This window comes from Bos indicus x Bos taurus, chromosome 16 (genome assembly GCF_003369695.1).
Source record: "Bos indicus x Bos taurus breed Angus x Brahman F1 hybrid chromosome 16, Bos_hybrid_MaternalHap_v2.0, whole genome shotgun sequence".
Lineage (NCBI taxonomy): Eukaryota > Metazoa > Chordata > Mammalia > Artiodactyla > Bovidae > Bos > Bos indicus x Bos taurus.
In genome coordinates this window covers 58984048-58998883 of record NC_040091.1, presented here as the reverse complement: position 1 = coordinate 58998883, position 14836 = coordinate 58984048, and the positions used below count along the sequence as shown (strand labels likewise).

The 14836-nt window shown below is 41.8% G+C and overlaps 1 protein-coding gene and 1 pseudogene across 7 annotated transcripts in view; one reads left to right on the top strand and one right to left on the bottom strand.

The window, feature by feature from the left end:
• RASAL2 (RAS protein activator like 2) overlaps positions 1-14836 on the bottom strand; it is a 397250-nt gene that overhangs the window by 162379 nt on the left and 220035 nt on the right. The gene's annotated exons all lie outside the window — the stretch shown is intronic.
• Positions 7366-9086, top strand: LOC113906797 (annotated as a pseudogene).

The following is a 14836-nucleotide window of genomic DNA, read 5'->3' as shown; positions in this document are numbered from 1 at the left end:
AAGATGTTCTGAAATTTCCCGAAGATGTGCTTTGAAATAGGTGTTTATTTATTCACTGTGCTGAGCACTTTGTAGACTCATTTAACGTGGAAACTCATAACCTATTTACAATTCTGGCAATTTTTCTTTCAGATCTTGACAAAACGTCCCTTAAATAATGCCATTTTCCCCTGGTTGTCTCATACAGAATACCGATCTTCTGCTCCCCTCCCCACTCAAACCACTCTCCAGATTCTGTACCCCACCTCATTCCTACCCACCCCATTGTCTTCCTGCCCTTTATGCCTTCAGATTCAACAACAGATCATGATGCTATTAATCACAGTCTCCATGGCATTTTAACAGTTTTCTTATATCCAGTTTCTAATTTAAAAACACTTTTTAGCCTCAAGAATCCACCTTCAAATATAAATGGACACTAGAATATACTGTGCTTTTACAGAAGCTATTAGAATATACTGTGCTTTTACAGAAGCTATTATTTACAATAACCTGCTCCTTCAGTAAGACCCTTACGAGGTTTGCATGATGGTGTGACAACAGTAGTGCAATGGGCTAAATCTTGGTGTCCCCCAAATTCACGTGTTGAAATTCTAACCCCCAGCATGGTGGGATTAGGAGTTGGGGCCTCCAGGAGGTAATCAGGTTATGAGGGAGGAGTTCTCATGAACAGAACTGGTACCCTTACAAAAGGGACCCCAGAGAGTTCCCATGCCTTCTTCCCACCATGAGTTAGCATATAGGAAGTCAGCAGTCTGCAGCCCAGAAGAGGGCCCTTCAGTTCAGTTCAGTTCAGTTCAGTCGCTCAGTCGTGTCCGACTCTTTGCGACCCCATGAATCGCAGCACGCCAGGCCTCCCTGTTCATCACCAACTCCCGAAGTTCACTCAGACTCTGTCCATCCAGCCATCTCATCCTCTGTTGTTCCCTTCTCCTTCTGCATCAGAGGATCCCAATCCCTCCCAGCATCAGAGTCTTTTCCAATGAGTCAACTCTTCGCATGAGGTGGCCAAAGTACTGGAGTTTCAGCTTTAGCATCATTCCTTCCAAAGAAATCCCAGGGCTGATCTCCTTCAGAATGGACTGGTTGGATCTCCTTGCAGTCCAAGGGACTCTCAAGAGTCTTCTCCAACACCAGAGGGCCCTTAGCAGACATTAAATGTTTGCTGTTCAAACCACCCACTCCATGGTATCCTCTTATCACAGCGGGAACTGATTAAGACAAGTAATAATACGATACGGGAATGTATTATTTAGGCATAAATACAATAGAGTAGTAGTCAAATTCACTGCTAAGTCTTAGGAAAGCTTATGAAAATTTTAGTATAATTCTAATTTATTAACCAAAGAAACACATCTAGTTACAAAAAGCTCATCTTTACCAACGACCCTATGCTATATCACTTATGTCAAACGTTATTAGAAGAGGCCACGTTTCCCCCTCACTCCTATTCTGCAAGGGGTTTCTTTTTTGGGAGGCTTATCTACCACTGTGGAACTTTCTAGCCTTCAGCGGCTGCTCCAAGGCTATTTTTATCTAACTGTTTTTTGTGTACTACTGATGATAGTCTGCTTGTAAATATATTTTTCTCTCTCTTACTTTCAGTCACTCCCAATGTATTATTTCACTGGCTCCCTTCCTAGATCATCTGGTTCCTAACACACATCTGGATACTTCCTACAATTTCTACTTTTAAAAACTAATTACAAAAGGTTTGTTTAACTATGCTTTTGACTCTGATGGCACTACTTTGATTAAAGTAAAAGGGAAAAAACTGAAAGACCTCTAAATTGAAAAATAAACTGACATAAAATAATAATCTGTATCACCAGTTCTCTTCCTATTTCAAGTTTCTTTTATTTCCTTCCCATCCCAAGAATTCATCTTCTTTTTATTTTTTTCTACCTTGAGTTTATCTTGTTATTTTCTACTCTGCAGAGTTAGAAAAAAATATGCAAAACACAATCAAAATTATTTTGGAAGCAAAAGAAAAAAATGAACTAGATGGGAATTTCCTGTTGTGATATATTAACCATCAATTAAAATGGAAAACAGTTAAACCTGTAAATTTCTGAAGAAAAAGAAAATAGGCTGTACATTTCAGAGAAAAGAAGTTAACCAGAACAATCCAACAGATACAACAGCTTTATGAGAAACTTGGGAACTTCCTTTCTTGAGCATTGTTACTACAGAAATTAGACGGCAGGTGAGTGCCAAGAGCATGCATGTGTGTGTGTGCTCAGTCACGAATCTGTGTTGGACTCCTTGTGACCCCCTGATCTGTAGCTTGCCAGGCTCCTCTGTCCATGGGATTTCCCAGGCAAGAATACTGGAGTTGGTTGCCATTTCCTTTTCCAGGGGATTTTCCCAGCCCAGGTATGGAACCAGCATCTCCTGTGCCTCCTGCACTGGCAGGTGGGTTCTTTTACCACGGAGCCACCCGGGAAGCCCTTAGGGTCATAAAAAAACAGGTTTCATCCCTGGAGGCAGCTTCAGGCTGTTTTGGACACAAACATAACTAGATGTTCCACCTATCTGATTTACAAATCCTTCTGTTTGAAATACAAACTAAAAAGGCTTTTGTAAGTAGCTGAGCCAATCCTGTTCCCTGCTCCTCCTCCCTCCAAAAAATAAGAATGCGGAGGGATGGAGGAGGAAACTGAGAGGGAGGGAGAGATGGGGGAAAGGGGAGAGAAAGAGAGACCACTGGCGCAACTAAAGTAAGCAATGTTTAGATAATTTGGCTCCACTTACCTAAATCATATATTTTTTCATTTTGGAAAAGTTCCTATAGCAGTCAAAAGCCAAGATTAAGTCTCAAAATTAAATCTCAAGACGCACTATAAACAACTCCACTCCCATCTTTCTACCTCAAGTTACATAACAGAATGGTGAATTAGGCTGTACTTTAGAAGAAAGGAATTTGCCAAACTGTGCAAGTAAAAATGGAAAAACAAATGAGTAAAGTCATGAGATACGGAGACAGGATGTTTCCTAAGATGCCACACCTCCAATTTCCTTATTGGGTTAATTTAAACCTGTCCAGGCAAAATGAGAAACTAACACTTACTCCATTATCTCACTGGTTCCATGGTTTTGTAAGAGTCAGAGAGAACTGAAGTTTGTCTCAAATCAAAATTTATGTTGTTGGTCTTGCATTCTTCTTTCAAACCATAATAAAAATCTCACTGGATAAGGAAGCTGAGGCTGAGGGGTAATGATGAGAAGAGGTGAAATTTGAAGCCAGTTACAGTAACTTCAAACCTTGTGCCATTTCCACTGCCCATGAGTGCCTCTAATAAAGCAATCCTTCCAGAGAGAACAGAGAGTTCCAGTCACAGACAGGCACCTTCTTTCCTACCACAGTAAACTTCCTATCTATGAAGTAACTGCTAAATCTGCTCTTGCGATTTTGATATACTAATTAATCTTATAACCGTTAACTCCAACAGTAGTACACACGTTTGTGCTATCAAGCTGAAATGCAACATAAAGGATAAACTGTTTGGACTTCCCTGGTGGTCCAGTGGTTAGGAATCTGCCTGCCAATGCAGAAGACACAGGTTTGACCCCTGGTCCAGGAATATCCCATATGCTGCAGGGCAACTAAATCTGAGAGCCACAGCTACTGAGCTAGTGCATCTAGAGCCCATACTCCACAACAAGCGAAACCCCTGCAATGAGAAGCCCTCACACGGCAACTAGAGAAAGACTGTATAGAGCATGGAGACTGTCAACTACAAATTGGCACTTACCAAGAGCACTGCCAACGACTGAACAACAAAGGCTTTTGCCATCTGCCTCTATGGAGATTGAGCCCCATGCTGCTATGGCTGTTGACCTTCAACAACCCTCAAGGGAGTTCAGGGTGGAGTGAAGCACTCTGTGCTCCAGGGAAATTGGTGAGACAGGTCTTTAGATAGTTGGATGTTTTTAGAAACAGATTTTATGTTCTCAATCCTTTCATCTCCCCATATCTACAGAAGCACTAAACCCCTTCATGGTGACATCAGATCCTCATGACTAACAAAAAACCTTTTGTAAAATGAGTGCTTCATGCGATGGCACCCCACTCCAGTACTCTTGCCTGGAAAATCCCATGGATGGAGGAGCCTGGTAGGCTGCAGTTCATGGGGTCTCGAAGAGTTGGACACGACTGAGCGACTTCCCTTTCACTTTTCACTTTCATGCTTTGGAGAAGGAAATGGCAACCCACTCCAGTGTTCTTGCCTGGAGAATCCCAGGGACGGGGGAGTCTGGTGGGCTGCTGTCTAGGGGGCTGCACAGAGTCGGACAGGACTGAAGCGACTTAGCAGCAGCAGCATGGTATTGAACTCCCCCATCACCAAAACCTTATATATGGACTTTCCCCCACTGCCGCTTTGGAGCAGTCTCTCAGAGCTATGCTGCCTCACGGACTGCAGTCCTCATTTTGCTCCAGACAAAACTTAACTCACAACTCTGAAGTTGTACATCGTGTTTTAGTCAACAAGACTCAGCACAGCAAAAAATTAAATAATTTTTAAAAAAAGATCATTTTCTGTTATTAAAAGGATGTATTTTCTCTTACCATTCTGTATAGGAGCAAGATAATATTTAATAAAAGCTATTTACTACTAACAAAATCTTTTAGGAAAAAAAGCATAGGTGTCATGCTCACGAACACCACTATGGTTACAATATCAACTAGCACGCATGCTGTATCACTTCAGTTGTGTCCGACTCTTAGCAACCCATGGACTGTAGCCTGCCAGGCTCCTCTGTCCATGGGATTCTCCAGAAAAGAATACTAGAGGGGGTTGCCATGCCCTCCTCCAATCAACTAGCAGCACAGCTCAAGAGATCAGATCTGCCATGTGCAGCCAGGCACACTGAGTGCTATGACTTATTAACATGGACAGTGGCGCATACCAACTTCACACTTATCAGAACCAACTGTGGCAATTGCAGTAACTGTTTATAGTCCTTGCGGCCACGTAATGATGCTAATTCTCTGATTTCATTCCAAAAATATTTCTCTGAAGTGGATGTGGTTTTCCCTGCAGAGGGCGGCTAGAGGGAAAGAATATTTCCCACAGCTAAGATTATCTTTTACTTTGAAGTGTCTCACCTGAAAAAGTCAAGCAAAGGTTTCTCTAGTGTGTCTCATGTCAGTCATTTGCTCAACAATCAGTCACTCACTTATTCGGCAACAATGCACAAAACCTGTCAGTTGCCATGACAACACCAAAGTGAAGCTACAGTCTTGTCAACTAAGAAGTTCCAATCTGGTAAAGAAGATACACACCAACAACTTATTAAAAGGGTAAGGACATACTTTCAGTATTAGATGTAAAAGAGGAACTGCTTATCAGAGATAAATGCTATGAATTCTGATTAGTGGAATAAAGGAAACAATTGCCAAGAGGAGATATCTAACTGGGCCTCAGGACAAATGTGATTATCACAGATGAGGGAAGCAGAATGAGAGACTACAGTAAGACAACCAGGCTGATGGCCCAACGTGAGCAGAAGCCCAAGTATGAGAATGCATGGGGAACCTGAAGTAGACCTATGAGCCCAGAGAACCTAGAGAATCTGTGATGGGTAAAAAAAAGATGATGGGAGAGAGTCAAGTTCTGATCAGAATACAGAGAGACTTTAGTGTAATTGCAAATTTTAATTTTATCCTATAGACACTAGAGATCCTATAAAAAGCATTTAAAGAAATAAAGTAATATGAGACTTTCCTGATGGTCCAGTGGCCAAGACTCCACCCTCCCAATGCAGGGGGCCCAGGTTCGACCCTTAGTTAGGGAACTAGATCCCACATGCCCGTGCAGCAACTAAAGACCCTGCGTGCCCCAAGGAAAACTGAAGACCCTGTGTGCCACAGCTAAGACCCAGCACAGCCAAATAAGTAAATATTTAAGAGAAAGGGAAAAGAAAGAGCCAACAATAACTTAAAGAAAAAAGGAAAGAAATATGATTCAAAGAGGGCTTTTAAGAAGATAATGATGACCAAGCAGTGAAAGGAGATACATAGAAAGAAGAAAAGAGAACCGAGAGAAGAGATATACAATGCGCAGTTATTAAGATATCAATGGCACCCCACTCCAGTACTCTTGCCTGGAAAATCCATGGACAGAGGAGCCTGGTGGGCTGCAGTCCATGGGGCCGCTAAGAGTCGGACACGACTGAGCGACTTCACTTTCACTTTTCACTTTCGTGCACTGGAGAAGGAAATGGCAACCCACTCCAGTGTTCTTGCCTGGAGAATCCCAGGGGCGGAGAAGTCTGGTGAGCTGCCATCTATGGGGTCGCACAGAGTCGGACACGACTGAAGCAACTTAGCAGCAGCAGTAGCAGCATGTAGAAACAAATGAGTAAGTTAACGTTAGGAGGACTAGAAGGATGGTGGGCATTTAGCAGAAATTCAATCACATAAGAACAACAGGCTGTAGGGGAGGGAGGGGGTGAAGAAAGGAAATTATACAAAGAAAATGGCTTCAGTTTTGAACATTCCAGTAAAGATGTTCAGACGACCAATTGGGAATTCAGGTCTGCAACTGAGAAATTAAAGCCAGAAATAGAGACTTAAAAGTTATTAGAACCAAGGTGGCATTTAGAAACATGAAAACAGGCTAAGTCATCTACAGAGAAAGGACAAAGCAAGCAAAGAAGGGTAAGAATAAGACTTCACAAAAAGGGAAACAGTAAAGAAGGTACGGAGTGGGAGAAACACAACCAATAGAGAAAAACTGTTGCACAAGACAGGAGAGCTCTGAAGAGGGGAGGGAGTCGATCATCACAAACTCTGAAGAGAAAGAGTGCAAAGGACAGCAGTTTGGGAACTCACCACATCTCTGATATGACTGGAAATTTCGGGGGGGGGGGCGGTGAAATCAGATTTCAGGTTCAGAACAGAATTATCAGGTACTGAGTACAAATAAATTGCTTTTAGAAAAGGCAGATGAAGACCTGAGATAGCCTTAAAGTGTCCTAACTTCTAGTCAGTTCTAGAACCAGCTAACATAGTAAAAACTTAGAATCTGCTTGTGATTAGTGTTAGTTGCTCAGTCATGTCTGATTTAATGCAACCCCATTGGAGAAGGAAATGGCAACCCACTCTGGTGTTTTTGCCTGGAGAGTCCCGGGGACGGGGGAGCCTGGTGGGCTACTGTCTATGGGGTCGCACAGAGTCAGACACGACTGAAGCGACTTAGCAGCAGCAGCAGCATGGACTGTAGCCCACCAATCAGGCTCCTTTGTCCATGAGAATCTCCAGGCAAGAATACTGGAGTGGGCTGCCATCCCCTTCTAAGGGGATCTTCCCAACTCAGGACTCAAACGTGAGTCTCCTGCATTGGCAGGCGGATTTTTTACCATCTGAGCCACCAGGGAAGCCCTAGGGAATGTTGCCTCCCTGTTCCCTGTTGGGGAAACCAAACCCTGGTCTCCCACATGACAGGCTGGATACTCACCACTATACTAAGAGGATGGTGGATGTTAAGTCAGTCAGTGAGAGAGCAGAACCAGGAGTGACTCAAGTATGCTATTTGGGTGTTAACTTATCTAGCTTCTATAATAGAGGGGACTGGTGCCCCCTTGAGCCATGGGGCTGCCGGCTGCATAGGAGCCATGCCACACAGGAGCAGGGCCCACATGCTCTTAACAGGATGGTAAACCTGGCGGCCACGATGTGGCACTGGCTCTTGTAGGAGAGGTGGGTGCTTGTCCTGGTCATCCGGCTTTTGCTCCTCTACTTCCTCACCAGCACCTTCAAGCAGGAGAAGAGGGCAGTAAGAGATCGGAATCTTCTCCAGGGTCAAGACCGTGATCAGCCCATTCCATGGAAAGTACAGTTTAACTGGGGCAATGCCAGTCAGTCCAGCAACCAGTGCAGAACTCCAATCAAGGGAAGCACCTCATCACGGACGAACATGGCTGCGTTTGTGAGAGGAAAGATTTGCTGCTGTGACAGCACTGTCTCTGACACAAAGCAGTACTGCTGTGGTAACTGCTTGTCCAGCGGCTGGGGAGCCCAACAAGCAGCTTCTCCTGGAGCGCTTCCTCAGCAGTGACATTCCAGAATCCCTCATGGCAGTTGAAGACCACTTTGAATTGTGCTTGGCTAAATGCAGGACCCCACCCCGGCCTCTTCAGGGGTAGGCCTTGAACACCCTGTCCTGACATCTAACATCATCTAGAGACTCAGATGCTCTTCCCCTCTCATCCTGAGCCAGCCTCCAGCAGCTGGCACCATGTGCGCTCAGCTTTCTTCCTAGTGGTACTTGGAGACGCTTGCTTACCTGTGTGGGGACACTGTCTTCACCAGAAATCTGCCTTGTTGTCCTGGGGGGTTCTGTCCTCACGGCCCATGCCCCTGTTGCAATGACTGCTCTGCTCAGCCATGGACAGCGGGAGCCTCAGGAAAGTCGCCAATGGGGTGGCCTCCTCCTTTTCTGTCACAGAAACCCTATCTTAAGGCAACTCCTAAGTAGAGATACATCTCACAACTGACTCTAAGTGCTGGCCCTTTATTGCTTTCAACACCAGGAAATGCGACGTACAGACCTTCAGTTTCCCTGTGATTTACAGAAAAGAACAAAATTCAAGTTTCCGTCAAGGTGCCTTAATAGACTCACATCTACCCTTCATGGGTGCTGGACATGAAGGCTGCTGGTCCACATGCTCGCGGTGCCCCTGTGTTACTAGTATGACACTAACCCTCTCTGGTCAAGATAGAGAGTCTATGGTCCTCAGATCAAGATGTCATGTGCTCCTGAATAGCAATGCTCTTTGCCCTCAGGAGTCATGTTACCACATGTTGTTCTTTCTCAGAGCCCCACACTAACCCCAGGATTGCGCAAGGTCTTCTTCCTTGCTCTTTTTTGGTTATTCAGCTGTTGCCTTTGAGGCAGGGCCCAAGCCCGCTTTCAGCATTTTTATCTCAGCAGAGCTTTCTCCTTGGGCCTTGTTTGCCTTTCTATATATTTCTGCAGTCTGTGTGGTAGAAATTTCCCTTAAATTCCTCCTATTACTTTCCTGCTGGCTCAGTGGCAAAGAATCCGCTTGCCAATGCAGGAGACACAGGAGACGTGGGTTCAATCCCTGGGTCGGGAAGATCCCCTGGAGGAAGGCATGGCTTTTCTTGCCTGGAAAAGCCAATGGACAGAGGAGACTGGTGGGCTACAGTCTGTGGGATCACAAAGAGTCAGGCACTACTGAGCATGGGGAAAACACACACATACACACCCCTTCTCACACTTATCTTCCCAAAGAAGTCTGTCCCCCTAAGTCAGCTTTCTTAGAGGGTGAACTGCGCGCGCGCACACACACACTACTTTTCACACTTATCTTTCGGAAGCAGTCTGTCCCCCTAACTCAGCTTTCTTAAAGAATGAACTGACAGTTGTTTGGCAGTTGTTTTTTGGTGTTAGATCCCAGAAAATCTATTCAGTTCACATTGGACTTTTAAGATTCTGTGTGTATTCACCAGTGCCAAATCACACTTTGTGTGTGTGGAAAATAAAATAGAGTAAAATTTATAAATTAAATGCTTATAATAATAAAGTTGGAGGAAGCTGATAAAAAGCATTTATCTATGTTGCTTATCACTTCAGGTCTAAGAGGATGTTACAACTAGGATTTAACAAACATGGAAACTTGCTTTAGTTATTGTCTGATTATTTATTTGCTTAGATTTCTATGTCCTTATTGTTAATTCAATCCCAAATTCACTTCCTGTTGTTTCACTCAGATATATCAGTGTGGTCTTCTTGGGGAAGTCCTCACAGCAGTCTTCTGACTGCTCCAGTCTATACTGGATGTCATTATTCTGAGGCTGTGTACCTGGGTTCTCCTTGCAGGGTTCTCCCAAGGGCTTCCTGTATCTCTCCCCTTGTTGGATATCCTATCCTATATCCCACATCCTGCTCATTCTTGGTGGAGAATTTATCCCATTTAGCTTCAGGAGAAATGGTGTGTAGGAGGTAGTTTTTTTAACCTTGCATGTCTGAAAATGTCTTTATTATCGTGTGCTATTAGTGGCTTAGAGCTATATGGTACAGAATCCTGTACTGAAATAATCTTGCTTCAGAAGTCTGGAGCCTCCCTCATTATTTTCTAGCTTCTGGTGTTGCTGATGGAAGTCAGAAGCCATTCTGATTTCTGGTCCTTAGTTTGTAATGTCTTCCCTTTCGTTGGCAGTTTGCAGAATGGCCTCTTTGTCATCAGAGACAAACTGAAATTTCCCCAAAATTTGCCTTGTCATAGGCACTTAGTAATTCCTTTTAATCTGGAACGTCATATCCTTCAGTTGTGGGAAATTTTCTTAAAATATTTTGCTAGTGATTTCCTCCCCTTTGTTTTACTTTTTCTGGAACTCATTGTTTTGACTTCCTAATCTGATGCTCTAATTATTTTATCTTTTTTCCCCTTTATTTTCTGGGCTATTTCCTCATTTTCATCTTTTAACGCTCCTATTATTGAGTCTTATTTCTGTTATAATTTTTTAATACACAGCAGAAAGCGGTATTTTGGCTCTGTATTTAACATTCAGTTCTTGTCTCATGTATGTCCTATTTTCTCTCTCTGAAAATAATCACAACTTTTTTTAAAGTTTTCTATTCCCTGCATATCTCTGCTTCCAAATTTCTTTAATTACTTTTTCATTTGTTTTGGATTTTTTCTTCCATGCTAGAGGCTTTCCCTCCAATGACAACTAGCCTCGGGAATGTCAGTGTCCTTAGGTCTTTGCTCTTGGGCTGGTAAATTCTCCAATGACACTGATCTCTTGCCTGGAGGGTAAAGACAAAGTGAGGGAGACAGGTAGAGGAGTCTCATCAGTTCGCAGGTGTTCGTTTTATTCCCTTGTATTTGGTAAAATACCCTGTGCTCTCCATTTTGCCTGGTATGGCCCAGTCCAGAGACCCTTGCGTTTTCTCCCCCAGAGAACTGACCCGCAACCTTACATTAGGGTAGAGATAGGGGTGGGAAGAGCGACTGTCTAGTGGTCTTGGGAAGAGGAGAAGACTGAGGGATCCACTACTATACATTCCTGAGGCCATCGATTCCTGGACTATTGGAAGAATCTGTGGTAAAAATCAGATTGGTTCTTGGCTTTCTTTGCTGCTAGATTAAGAACTGGCTTTCTCAGGTCAGGTAGGTCATTTACCACACTCCCTTTGCTTTCCAGCATTTGATTTATTATTATGTATTATTGGTTTTTGTGGTTGTTTTCTTCTTTGCCATTTTCCTTATTCTTGAAGGACTATGTCTTTAAAGGAATATCCCATTACTATAGCTGTAGTGAGGTTTCTGAAAGGAATACAAGTACATGCTTATGTTCAATCAACCATTTTTCTCCCCAGAAGTCTAGGCTGAATCAAAAACCATTCCTGATTGTTTACACCACTCGTTACCATTCCCACCCAATTCTCCAGTCACCAGAGTGGTTGACTGAGGTCAGTATTTCCTCAGAACAAGTTGAGAGTGGCCCCTCACCTGGGCATCCCATTTTAGAGGGCTCTAAGTAAAAAAAAAAAAAAAAAAATTTATTAGACTAACTTAAATATTAACACATATGATACAGCTTTCTAAACTCAGCAAGTAGCTCATCCACAGTTAAACACTGACTTCCTTCATTTCTCCTTCCCCAGTTCTTCTGGACTTGCAGCAACCCTTACAATAAATACTCTGTACAAATGACTTAACTGAGTCAGAAAAGGAATCTTTTACTTAAGACACCTTACTGACATCTGTTGGATATTTTACAAAATAAGGACAAATCAACAATGACAATTAAATGACACACACCCCTACTTGTAGGTGTACAGCACAACCAGATGGGCAGCACCGCCTTTGAATCACCTTTCACAAAACTAAACTAATCTCTACTATTCCAGGATGAGGGTGAGGAGGAAGATAAAAGGACAAATCAGGAATCTAAACATTCCTTTATAACTTAGAAGAATTGTGGTCTGACACCTTGACTTAAAACCCATTTCTTCATTTAAAAAATGAACATTTAGCTGTTCATCTAAACTTAGCTCATAAGAGTGAAATAAAAAGGACTTTAGTACCAGCAGGCCTGCAGCCACTGAATGAGGCAGAGCGTGGCAGCCTTCGGGGCCGGGGCCAACCCCATCCATCAGCCCAGCTACCATAGTCCCAACACAACAGAAAGGCCCACAGAGCCCATGCAGGGGCCTCTGGTGACCAGGCAGAGTGGACTGCTAGCCTCAAACAATGTCTCCTATATAAGTCACTTACCCAAAATCAGGAATGTAACTGACCTACTTAATACAGGGGAAGAGAATTAGGCAAAATAAGGAGACAGAAGAATATGTCCCAAACAAAGGAATAAGACAAAGTTCCAAAAGAAGAACTAAGCAAAGAAGACATGAGCAATCTACCCAATAAAGAATTCAAGGCAATGACCTCATACAAACGTGCTCAGTGAACTTGGGACAAGAATAGATGAAGAGAGTGAAAAGTTAAGAGTTAGAAAATACAAAGAAGAACCAAACAGAGTTGAAGACTACAATAACTGAAATAAAAAACATATTAGAAGGAATCCAAAGCAGATTAGATGGTGTGGAGGAACAACTCAGTGAAGCAAAAGACACAGCAGTGGAAGTCACTCAAGCGGAATAGAAAAAAACACAAAAGAATTAAAAAAAAAACATAAGGGTAGTTTTGAAAATACCTCTGAGACAACATCAAGTGCGCTAACATTCACATGCTACCAAAAGGAGAAGAAACAGAGAGGGGAGGGCAGAGAACTTACTTGAGGAAATGATAACTGAAAATTTCCCTAATCTGGGAATGTCTATAAGTAGTTAAGGGATAGACACAACAAAAGATGTAAAGTATGATGTCACAACATTAAACCTGGTAGGGAGTGTTAAATGTAGGGTGGTTAAAATGTGCTCAAAGTTAAGAGAGCATCAGTGTAAAACCATCACATGTAAACAGGTTGTTACACATGAACTGCATGGTAAGTACAAACTGAAAATATGTAACAAATACACACCAAAACGGGGGAAAGGAACCCAAACATAACACTAAATTCCACGAAAAGAAAGCCAGGATAGCAATACTTATATCAGAAGAAATACACCTTAAAACAAAGACAGGAGACAAACAAGACGTTACATAATGATAAAGGGATCGATCCAACAAGAAGAGTTAACAATTGAAAATACCTATGCATCCCACACAGGAGTACCTAAATACATAAAGCAAACATTAAAGGAAAAAATTGTCAGTAACACAACAATAGAAGGGGGCTTTAATACACCAATTACCTCTGTGAACAAATCATCTAGACAATCAATAAAGAAACACTGGCCTTAAATAGCACATTAACCTATTTGAATGTAAAAGAAATATACATAGAACAGTCCATCCCAAAGCAGGAGAATACACATCCCTCTCAAGTGTACATGAAACATTCTTTGGGATAGATCACACCTTAGGTCACAAAACAATATCAGTATATTTAAGAAGACTGAAATCATGTTTTCTGAACATAACAGTATGAGACTAGAAATCAACCACAAGAAAAAAACTGCAAAAACTACAAACATATGGAGGCTAAACAATATGTTAGTAAACAACCAATGGATCATTGAAGAAATCAAAGGGAGAATAAAAAAAGTAATACCTGGAGACAAATGAAAATGAAAACACAATGATCCAAAACCTATGGGATACTGCAGAAGCAATTGTAAGAGGGAAGTTTACAGTGATACAAGTCTACCTCAATAAACAAGAAAAATCCCAAATAAACAATCTAGCCTTAGACATAAGAGAGGAACTAGAAAAATAAAGAACAAGCAAAATCCAAAGATAGAAGAAAGTCATAAAGATTAGAATAGAAATACAAGGAGACAAAAGAAAAAAAAGATCAGTGAAACTAAGAAGAGGTTCTTTGAAAAGATAAAAATTGATAAACCTTAGCTAGACTCATAAAGTATATGAATAAAAAGAGAAGGATCACATAGATAAAATCAGAAATAAAAGAGCTTTGATCGACAGCACAGAAATACAAAAGACCATGAGATTACTATGAACAAGTATATGCCAATGAAATGGACAACCTGGAAGAAATGAACAAATTCCTGGAAATATACAATTCCCCAAAACTGAATTAGGAAGAAACAGAAAATATGAACAGACTGATTGCCAGGAAACTGAATCAGTAATTTAAAAAAAGCTCCCAACAAACAAATGTCCAGGGCCAAAGGGCTTCACAGGTGAATGTTATCAAATATTTCAAGAGTTAATACCTTTCTCAAACTATTCCCAAAAAGTGAAGAGCAAGGAATGCTTCTGAACTCATTCTATGAGGCCACCCTTGCCCTGATACCAAAATCAGAGAGACATGACCTCCCCCAAAAAATAAATAAAATAACAAAGATTATAGAACAATATCACTGATGAATATAACATGCAAAAAATCCTCAGCAAATATTAGCAAACTAAATTCAACAATAAAAGAATTATATACCATGATGAAGTGGACTTTATCCCAGGGAAGCAAGGACAGTTCAATACCAGCACATGATACACCATGTTAACAAATTGAAAATAAAAATCATATGATCTCAACAGATGCAGAAAAAGCTTCCAACGAAATTCAACATCCATTTTGATAAAAACTCTCAACAAACTGAGTATAAAAGGAACATACATCAACATAAGAAAGACCATACAGACAAACCCAGAGCCAACATCATATGAAACAGTGAAAAGCTGAATTTCCTCTAAGATCAGTAACAAGACAAGGATGCCCACTCTGGTCACTTTTATTCAATACAGTACTTGAAGTCCCAGTACAGCAGAAAAG